This window comes from Triticum dicoccoides, chromosome 2A (assembly GCF_002162155.2).
Source record: "Triticum dicoccoides isolate Atlit2015 ecotype Zavitan chromosome 2A, WEW_v2.0, whole genome shotgun sequence".
Classification (NCBI taxonomy): domain Eukaryota; kingdom Viridiplantae; phylum Streptophyta; class Magnoliopsida; order Poales; family Poaceae; genus Triticum; species Triticum dicoccoides.
The window spans coordinates 551,484,827-551,495,882 of record NC_041382.1 but is presented as its reverse complement, the minus strand read 5'-3'; positions in this window follow the sequence as shown (position 1 = coordinate 551,495,882).

The window sequence follows — 11,056 nt, the reverse complement described above, 5'->3', positions numbered from 1 at the left end:
CACTGCTGCTGTTCAAAATTCAGAAACATTCAGAGTTTAGTGTTGATCTTCGACAGAGTTTCAGTCACGCGGCCACAGTGCACTTGGCGCGTTGCACGCGGCTCTTTCTCCCTGGCCAGCACCCCCGCACGCGCGCTTGGCGTCTTCCTGGCGTCGGTGGCGCCCCTGGCCGCCCGCGCCGGCGTGTCTTGCGGCGGCCGAGACCCCGTTACAGCCGTCAGGGGGCAAGAACGGCGGCTCAACGCCGTTCCGCGCCGCCTATCGCTCCCTGGCTCTCCGCGTGGCCTCATGCACGCCAGCGCACGCCCGTGCACCGCCACCGCGACCGGCAAGCACAGGATGCGCTCCCTGCCACCGACGGGCCCGCGCCGCCCCGTTCTGTCGAACTCCCTCCTAAGCACCAATCTCCAGCTCGATTAGCACCAAAACGGACCCAGTAGACTCCCACGACAGCGCTCGACTCCCTAATCACCCCCGACCGAGCACTGCGCCGCCGTAATCGCTCGCCGGAGACCCCGTTCATGGCAACCGCCTCGGGCTGCCTATAAAAAGGGCCCCCGAGCTCACCCTCGTGCACGCCACGTCCCCACACCTCACCAACGCCACGCCAGGCCACTAGGGGGACACCGAGGAGGTCTTCCCCCTCAACTCCGGCCGCCCCGATCCGCCTCGGCCTCCACCTCGATTCACTCCAGTGAGGCCATCTCCGGCGCCCAAACCCCGTTCGTTACCCTCTCTAGCTACCAGGAGCATAACCCCCTCTTCAATTTAACCCTTGGAGCCCTCTCCGACGAGCCCCACGACCACCCGAGCCGCCGTCCGCCGGAGCAAAGCTCGCCGTCGACGTGGTGCTCGCCGACCGCCTCCACCACCATCAACCGACGCGGAAGGGTGCCCTGAGCACGGAGGTACCCTCCGATCTCTCTGCCTCGCCGTGGATCGCCGCCGGCGACCACCGCGGCTCTCGGGCACCGGCGAACTCTGCCGCCCCGTTTGAACATTTGAACCCGACGAGTGGGACCCCACCGTCAGCCTCTCTGCCTTTTCTCTCGAACCGTTTTCTGGAAGCGCCTTCGGGCAAATACGTCTTTCCTCTGGGCTGGCGTAGTCGCTACCGAAGCGCTTTCTGTTTTTATAAACTAGCCCCTAGAAAACTTCTGTTTCATTACAGATGAGTCCCTGGACAAAAACCTTTATAACTTTTAAACAGAAAGGTATTTTTGGTTGATTCTTTTTCTGTTCTCTTTAAAATTTTGTCTAGTTTTTTATAAGATTTATTTGGAAAATATTTGGTATACTTTCTGCGCACTCCTTGGTATTTACGATAGCGCATATATTTTCTTTATACCGTAGATACCGAAGGAGGTGACGGAGCCGCGAACTTCACCGAGCTAGGCTCCGACTACTCCGAACCAGGCAAGCATGTTTGAACTTTTGATATGATGAGTGTCTTGGCATGTTTTGCATTTAGTTAGTTTCATGGCATGTTGATAAGCATATCGATGAATGTCATTTTTATGCGATAATGAGGTAAGTGAGTTCGATGATCCATAAGTGGATGGATGTGAGTATGAATGGCCATGTGTTGGCATGAGGATGGGTGAGATGGCAGTGTTGTAGCATGCCAGTCTCATGCCGGACTATGTGACTTTAGTGTCAAACCGTATCGGTCCAGTTCCTTTCATTTCCTTCCCTGTACTACCACATGTTTTCCGCAAGGAATATGGTTTAGTAAGTTGCAAACCGCTTTTCTGGTACACACCAAATGGAGAGGCCGTGATGATGGTTCCATGGCCCTGGATTAAAGCCAGTCATCCGGTCAGGGGGCATGGGTGTTTCCGGTTGGGACCGAGAGGGGGGCACCCCTTAGAGCGCGCGTATATAAATTTGATCCCATGCTATTCAAGATTGTGATCTCCCCGTCTCAAAAGTTTTTCTTGGACGATGTCTAGGGTGATTCCTAGCATCGAGAGGTATGATGGGTGTGTACTGGTTAGCTGTGTTTTCTTCCGAAATACCGTAAACGGAACTAGTCCTTCGTGACTACGGAAATCCGTTGGCTGTGGGAATAATTTTGTACAAACTCTGCAGAGTCATATATCCCTCCACGTCATCTATTCCATGTCCAAATTCGTATTATCTTGTCCTAACAATGACAGTGTTGATGACAGAGACTCCGGTGTTTCGCATGAGTGCTAATTCCGGAAATGATATTCCTGTGGATGGACTAACCCATTTATTCTTATGAATTAAAAGTTTATTATGATTATTATTTATCTGTCCTTAAAAGCCCTTTCTGTGATGTCGCCCCGACGTCCGACTGTGGCATTTCTTTTTCAAGCCCTTTCTGTGATGTCGCCCCGACGTCCGACTGTGGCATTTCTTTTCAAGCCCTTTCTGTGATGTCACCCCGACGTCCGACTGTGGCATTTCTTTTCAAGCCCTTTCTGTGATGTCGCCCCGACGTCCGACTGTGGCATTTCTTTTCAAGCCCTTTCTGTGATGTCGCCCCGACGTCCGACTGTGGCATTTCTTTTCAAGCCCTTTCTATGATGTCGCCCCGACGTCCGACTGTGGCATTTCTTTTCAAGCCCTTTCTGTGGTGTCGCTAAGACGCCCGACTGTGGCAGCTTTTTCTTATATTTATTTCAGACACCCGATCGGAAATTATTTATGTTCCGTTGGGATTTCAGGCGGACTACCGCTGTTTCCCTTTTGCTTACCTTGTTATGATAATTTTGAATGTACATTGGTGAATTTATTCATGACGCATCCATGCATGCATTTGTTATATCTTACGTCCGAACTGTCTTGCGAGTACTTTCAAAGTACTCACTGGCTTGTTGATTTGGCCAGATGCTGACGAAGGCGATTTCATGGATGAAGAGTTCGATAGCGAGTCCGACACTTAGAGGAGTCCTAGTCAGTCTCGTGCGACCCTGGATTTGGTCACCGTTTTACATCCGCTTCCGCTACCAAATAAATTCATCGAGCCTCACCTCGACGCTCGATGAGATGATAGACTTAGAGTCTTGTATTTCTCTCCCCGCTGTGTTTTTCCACCACCGCCCTATCCTCGAGTCAGTAGTATGTCTCCACACCACTGTGTCATGTCCGCCATTATGTATAATTATTGGCATGCTTGAGCAACCGTAGTTCAACCCTGTAATATATTTTATGCTACTGGCTTATTGTATCAAGAAATTGTCTACCAGTGAGGAGAATTTCTCTCATACTGGACTCAAAAGATTGGTTTCTCAATAAATATTTTTATTGGAAAACCGGTCGTGACCGAAGTACATGACCCAGCCTTCTGGCGCCTCGCTTCCCGGGGAGAGGGACCGATCCTCGTTGGCCTTGAGGCCTGGTGCCTCCGTCCATTCTGCCACAAAATCTGCTAATGCTGCTCCCTTGATGACTCTGGTCATGCTGAATTCGAGCTGAAATGCTTGCAGTTCTATGTTCCACTCAGCGACCCTTCCAGCTGAGTTAGGGCTCCTGAGCACTCTCTCCAGGGGGTATGACGAGACGACCTTGATGGGGTGACCCTGAAAATAGTGTCGCAGCTTGCGCGAGGCCACCAGTAGCGCGAGGCGGAGCTTCTGAGGCATGGGGTACCGTGCCCTCGCGTCCCGCAACACCGTGCTGACGAAGTACACTGGGTGCTCAACGAGGTTGGGTGCGTCAGTGCTGGTGGCGCCCTCTGGAGACCATGGCGCCTCCTGAGGCTGGCCATCTGGGAGAGGGGCCTCTTCCACCTCCGGTGCACTCCTCTACGGCGGCTGATCCTCCTCAGCTGCGGTGGCGGTTTCTGTGGACCTTCCTTGTTCCTGTTTTGCATTGTCCCGGGCTGCTACTGTGGTTTTGATTCGATGCTCCTCCCTAACCGCCACCAAGGCTGCGCTGGCGGAGTAGGGAGTGGCGGCGAGGTAAAGCACTAGGGGCTCTTGAGGGCGCGGAGCCACCATGACCGGAGGGCTGGTCAGGTATCTCTTGAGATCCTGGAACGCCTTGTCGGCCTCTTCAGTCCATTCAAAGGGCCCCTTTTTCTTCATTAGCTGGAAGAAGGGCAGTGCTCACTCCCCGAACTTGGAGATGAAGCGCCCTAGCGCGGTCACGCGCCTAGTGAGCTTCTGCATTTCTCTGAGGGTCTTTGGCGGGCTCATGTCCTCGACCACCTTGACCTTTTCCATGTTGGCCTCGATGCCTCGGTGGGACACGAGGAAACCCAAGAGCTTGCCCGAGGGGACTTCGAACACACACTTCTCTGGGTTGAGCCGCGGGTTCACTGTGTTGAGGCTCGCGAAGGTTTCCTCCAGGTCTTGTATCAGGGTCCTGGCCTCCCGAGACTTCACCACAATGTCATCGACGTAAGCCTCAACATTCTTCCCGAGCTGCGGGCCCAAGGTGATGTGCATCAGCCGCTGAAAGGTCGCCCCTGCGTTACACAGCCCGAATGGCATGCATGTGTAGCAGTACACCCCACACGGGGTTAGGAAGGCTGTCTTTTCAACGTATTCTACCGCCATCTTGATCTGGTGATACCCAGAGAAGGCATCCAAGAAGCATAGCAGGTCGCATTCTGCGGTGGAATCGATGATCTGGTCAATGCGGGGAAGCGGGAACGGATCTTGCGGGCATGCCTTGTTGAGGTTGGTGAAGTCGACACACATGCGCTCCTTCCCTCCCTTGTTTGGCACAACGACAGGGTTGGCCAACCAATCTGGGTATCGGACCTCGCGAATGACCCCAGCGGCTTCTAGTTTGTGGGTCTCTTGGACAATGAAGGCCTGCTTTTCTATGGACTGCCGCCTTGCCTTCTGCTTCACAGGGCGCACGTTGGGGCACATTGAGGTGATGCTCGATTACGCTCCTAGGGATCCCTGCCAACTGGTCAGGCTCCCAAGCGAATACCTTCTTGTTTGCGTGCAGGAACCTGACCAGGGCCTCCTCCTGCTCGGGCTCGAGGTTGGCGCCTATGGTGAAAGTGGCATTGGTGGACCCGTCCTCATCGACGGGTATCTTCTTGGTTTCTGCCTTGTCTTGGGTGAACAACTGTTTCTTCTTGGCGGGTGCAGCCCCCTTGGGCTCGGGGGTCTCCGAGTCGGCGGGCTGTGCCGACGCTGCCATCTTGAAGGCGAGCTTGAGCACTAGCAGCGCGTCTCCGGTGTCCCCGTGCACGGTGAGGGCATCTTCATGAGGTTGTACGTCGGGTGCATCGCGGCCATGAACTGGGCCAGCACTAGGTAGCCGAGGATGACGTTGTAGGGGAGGCCGATGGGGGCGATGTCGAAGTCGACCAGCTCCGTGCGGAAGTTGTTGTAGGTGCCGAAGGTTACTGGGAGCCGGATCTGTCCCAAGGAGCTGGATGATCTGCCCCCAACGCCTGAGAAGGTCCGCTGGGTTGCAGCCGTTCCAGGGGTATGCAGAGGAGGTTGAAGGCCTCAACCGAGAGCACGCTGAGGCCCGCACCACCATCGATGAGAGTTCTGGTGACGGCCACTTGGCAGATGGTGGGGGTGCACAGCATGGGGAGCGCACCCGAGCAGGCCGAGTTGGAGGGGTGGTCCTCCGAGATGAAGGTCAGGCCGGCCTTGGGCGCCGCCCGGTCTGGGAGAGCCCCTGCCGCGTGGAAGCGGCGCTGACCCGGCGGAGGAACAGCTTGACGTGGTGACTTGTAGGCGGCGCCTGCGAGCCGCCCAGGAGGGCCGTGACGATCGGGGGTGTTGGTGTAGCCTGGTGGGTGGGGAAGAGGCTGCGGAGCTCTTCCCAAGAGGCCACAAAGGCTGCCGGCAGGTGGAGCAGCCATGCGCGCGGAGCGCCGGTGAGGGCCATGAGGAGCCAGTTGGCCATGACCCTATTGTCGTCTCCAGCTTTGAGGATGGCCTCCTCGTACGCCAGCAAGAAGGCCAGCGGATCAGTCGCGCCACTGTAGCGTGGCGGCGTCGTTGGCTTGAACTTGTCCCGCCACCGTACCCGTTGCAGGGCTGGGGCCAGGGCTCGGAGCCCCCTAGCCCTCGTGCTGGCGTCGGCAGCCGGAGCGAGCGGCGCGCTACTCATCACAAGGCAGGTCATGGCAGTGGCGGAAGGGAAAACTCCGGTGCACCCCTACCTGGCGCGCCAAATGTGGGATTTCGGGTTCCGGCAGACCCTTGAGGTTCGAACACTTGGGTGCGCATGGAGATTTCGCCTTCTACCTACCTGCACCCCTCCGCCTCGCTAAGATCTAAGCTATGGGAAGAACGGCACAAGAGACATAGGGTTTATACTGGTTCGGACCACCGTTGTGGTGTAATACCCTACTCCAGTGTGTGGTGTAGTGAATTGCCTCTTGGGCTGATGATGATGAGCAATACAAGGAAGAACAGCCTCGCGAGGGTCTGTTCTTGGCTGAGGGGATGAACTGCTAGGAGGAGTTCAGTCACCCTTCTCTCTCTCTCTCTTCTCGATTCTCTCTTTGATCTCCATCCCTCTACCCTGTGGGTGGCTAGTCCTATTTATAGGCAAAGGCCCTGGGCCTCTTCCCAAATATTGAGCGGGAAGGGCACCAACAATTGGCCATTTTGAAGGGGAACATCTGGTACACTTATCCTGACTAAAGTTGGTCCTCGCCTGCCAAAGGCTCTGGCGGTGACGCTGGCTTGGGCTCCACAATGACTTCCTCCCTGCCGTTGGGCTGGTCTTGGTCTCGTTGCATCGAAATGGGTGCCTTTGCTTGATGCTCTCGCCTGCGCTTGCTCCCTTTGCACCAAAGAGGAAAGGAGGACACTGCGCGGGCTGGCGCCCGCCTGGCACCCTTGGTCGTCATGGCTTGCGTCACGGGCACCTCGTGAGGTACCCCGCCTTGATCTCTCCGCCTCCTTGCAAGCCAGCCTGATGAGGCCGTGCCTGAGGAAGCTCCGTGTCGTCCGCCCCGCGAGGCTTGACCCCTCGCGAGGGTCTTGGGTCTGTGTTGATGAAGATGGGCCGTGCTGGGCCCCTCCTCGAGCCACGCCGTAGGCCGCAGGCAGGCAAGTCTGGGGACCCCCATTCCCAGAACACCGACAACTATAGACTTGCAAGATAGGATCAAGAACTCTCATATATTGATGAAACCATAATAGGTTCAGATCTGAAATCATGGCACTCAGGCCCTAGTGACAAGCATTAAGCATAGCAAAGTCATAGAAACATCAATCTCAGAACATAGTGGATACTAGGGATCAAACCCTAAGAAAACTAACTCGATTACATGGTAAATCTCATCCAACCCATCACCGTCCAGCAAGCCTATGATGGAATTACTCACACACGGCGGCGAGCATCATGAAATTGGTGACGGAGGAAGGTTGACGATGATGATGGCGATAGATTCCCCTCTCCGGAGCCCCGAACGGACTCCAGATCAGCCCTCCCGAGAGAGTTTAGGGCTTGGTGGCGGCTCCGTATCGTAAAACGCGATGCTTCCTTCTCTCTAATTTTTCTCTCCCCAAAAGTGAATATATGGAGTCAAGATCGAGGTCGGTGGAGCGTCAGGGGTCGCGCTCAAGGGGGTAGGGCGTGCCCCCCACCCTTGTGGACAGGGCATGGGCCCCCTAACGTGGATCTTTCTTCCCGTATTTTTTATATATTCCAAAATAATTCTCCATTGATTTTCAGGTCATTCCGAGAACTTTTATTTCTGCACAAAAATAACACCATGGCAATTCTGCTGAAAACAGCGTCGGTCCGGGTTAGTTCCATTCAAATCATACAGGTTAGAGTCCAAAACAAGGGCAAAAGTTTTTCGAAAAGTAGATACGACGGAGACGTATCAATATGTCCAAAGACTATTTTGGAGTTTGGAAGGAGGAACCCGCCTTGCAATGTAGAAGACAGGCCTACGCGCGGGATACCTTGTCATTGAAGCCAGGTTCAGGGGCCACTGAGGGATTCCTAGACTAAGGGGTCCTCGGGTGTCCGGCCTGTTAGCCATGGGCCGGACTGATGGGCTGTGAAGGTACGAAGACCGAAGACTGCACCCGTGTCCGGGTGGGACTCTCCTTGGCGTGGAAGGCAAGTTTGGCGACTAAATATGTAGATTCCTTTCTTTGTAACCGATTTGGTGTCACCCTAGATCCTCCCGGTGTCTATATAAACCGGAGGACTTAGTCCGGAGGACATACATTATCATAGCCATACAAGCTAGACCTCTAGGGTTCAGCCATTACGATCTCGTGGTAGATCAACTCTTGTAATACTCATATTCATCAAGATCAATCAAGCAGGACATAGGGTATTACCTCCATAGAGAGGGCCCGAACCTGGGTAAAACATTGTGTCCCCTGTCTCCTGTTACCATCGACCTTAGACGCATAGTTCGGGACCCCCTACCCGAGATCCTCCGTTTTTGACACCAGCAGTTATATTCAGACACCAGAATGGTTCAAAAGTGTTTCGGGTATTTTCTGGAGTGCCGAGAGGTTACTGGAACCCCCCGGGGAAGTAGTGGGCCTTAATGGGCTTTAGGGGAAAGGAGAGAAGGGCATCAAGGGGTGCCCCCCCCCTCATGGTTGGTCCGAATTGGACTAGGAGGGGCGGCGCCCCCCCTCTTTCCTTCTCCCCTCTTCCTCCTTCCCTCCTTCTCCTAGTTCGAATAGGAAAGGGGGGGGCGAATCCTACTTGGACCGGGAGTCCAAGTAGAACTCCCCCCCTTTGGCGCGACCCCCCTTGGGCCGGCCTCCTCTTCCCCTCCTTTATATACGTGGGAGGGGACACCCCAAAGGACACCAGTTCTTCTCTTAGCCATGTGCGGTGGCCACCTCCACAGTTACACACCTCGGTCATATCATCGTAGTGCTTAGGTGAAGCCTTGCGCCGGTAACTACATCATCACCGTCAACACGTTGTCGTGCTGACGAAACTCTCGCTCATCCTCAACTAGATCAAGAACTCGAGGGACATCATCGTGTTGAACGTGTGCTGAACACGGAGGTGCCATACATTCGGTGCTAGGATCGGTTGGTGAAGGAAATATGCCCTAGAGGCAATAATAAAGTTATTATTTATTTCCTTATATCATGATAAATGTTTATTATTCATGCTAGAATTGTATTAACCGGAAACATAATACATGTGTGAATACATAAACAAACAGAGTGTCACTAGTATGCCTCTACTTAACTAGCTCATTGATCAAAGATGGTTATGTTTCCTAACCATAGACATGAGTTGTCATTTGGTTAACGGGATCACATCATTAGGAGAATGATGTGGTTGACTTGACCCATTCCGTTAGCTTAGAACTTGATCGTTTAGTTTGTTGCTATTGCTTTCTTCATGACTTATACATGTTCCTATGACTATGAGATTATGCAACTCCCGTTTACCGGAGGAACACTTTGTGTGCCACCAAACGTCACAATGTAACTGGGTGATTATAAAGGTGCTCTACAGGTGTCTCCAAAGGTACTTGTTGGTGTCGGCGTTCTGGGAACGGGGGTCCCCAGACTTGCATGCCTGCGACCTGCGGCGTGGCTCAAATGGGGGCCTAGTGCGGCCCATCTTCATCAACACAAGACTCAAGACCCTCGCGAGGGGCCAAGCCTCGCGAGGCGGACGACACAGAGCTTCCTCAGGCACGGCCTCGTCAGGCTGGCTCACGAGGAGGCGGAGAGATCAAGGCAGGGTACCTCGCGAGGTGCCCATGACGCAAGCCATGACGACTTAGGGCGCCAGGCGCGCGCCAGCGCGCGCAGCGTCCTTCTTTCCTCTTTGGTGCAAAGGGGGCAAGTGCAGCCGCGGAGTACCGAGACATCAGGCAAAGGTTGCCATTTCGGTGCAACGAGACCAAGACCAGGAGGACTACGAGACGGAGGTCACCATGGAGCCCAGCACGGCGTCACCACAGAGCCTTTGGCAGGCGGAGACCAACTTTAGTCAGGATAAGTGTACTTGCTGTCCCCCTTCAAATTAGCCCGCCATTGTTGGCTCCCTTCCCGCTCAATATTTGGGAAGAGGACTAGGGCCTCTATAAATAGGACCAGCCACCCACATAGCAAGGAGGCCGGACGGTCGACAAGTGAGAGGATAGAAATCAGAGAGAGAGAGAGAGACAAGGGTGACTGAACTCCTCCTAGCAGTTCATCGCCCCAGCCAAGAACAGACCGTCGCGAGGCTGTTCTTCCTTGTAGTGTTCATCCTCATCAGCCCCAAGAGGCAATCCACCAACCACACACTAGAGTAGGGTATTACACCACAACGGTGGCCCGAACCAGTATAAATCTTGTGTCCCTTGTGCATTTCTCTTAGTAGTTTAGATCCTTGCGAGACGGGGAGGTAGAAGCCATGATTTCCGTGCGCACCCCAGTGTTCGAATCTTAAGGGTCTACCGGAACCCGTGATCCGACATCACGGCGTGGCTCTCGGGACGACAGCGACGGAAGAATATGTGCCCCTCATGATGGACCAAGGACACCCTCACGAGGACGGACAAGGCTCGCTCCTCGGCCCAAGCTGGGGGGACGAGGCAATGGAAGCTGAGCCCTTCCAGGAGCCCCGGGACGAATCCGCTGCCCGCACGGAGGCAACGATCATCGGGCACCGCTAACTCTTCAGGGGCAGGTATACGCTAACCATGGATCACAGGAGGTGCAGGTCACCGCGGCAAGCGGCTGCCCCACTCCCACAGTCTCCTACCCCTCGGGAGGAGGGCGCAGGTGGATGCAGGAGAGGGGCCGGAATACGACATCACCACCGCGGCGTTCGGAGCAAGGCGTTCTTAGGAGGTAGGCCCTCTGCTGGGGAGGTGCCTCAGGGCCTGCCCCTGGCAGAGGACCCGTGGTCGTCGGGGGAACCGCTGGCGACCGCTCTACCCCATCGGGCGGCGTCCTGGGTTCCGGTCGTTGCTGATGGCACTAGAGTGTGGCGCAAGGCGGGGCCCTCGTCTGGCGATATGAAGCAAGGCCAGTACCTGTGAAGAAGGCCCAGTGCCTGTGAAGCTCGCCGCCCCGTGACACTCTCACATAATAATGAGTCGGGCTGTACACGCCCCGGAGTCTCAGGGGTGCCGGCCTCAGGCCCTGGGGCTCCCTCCCAC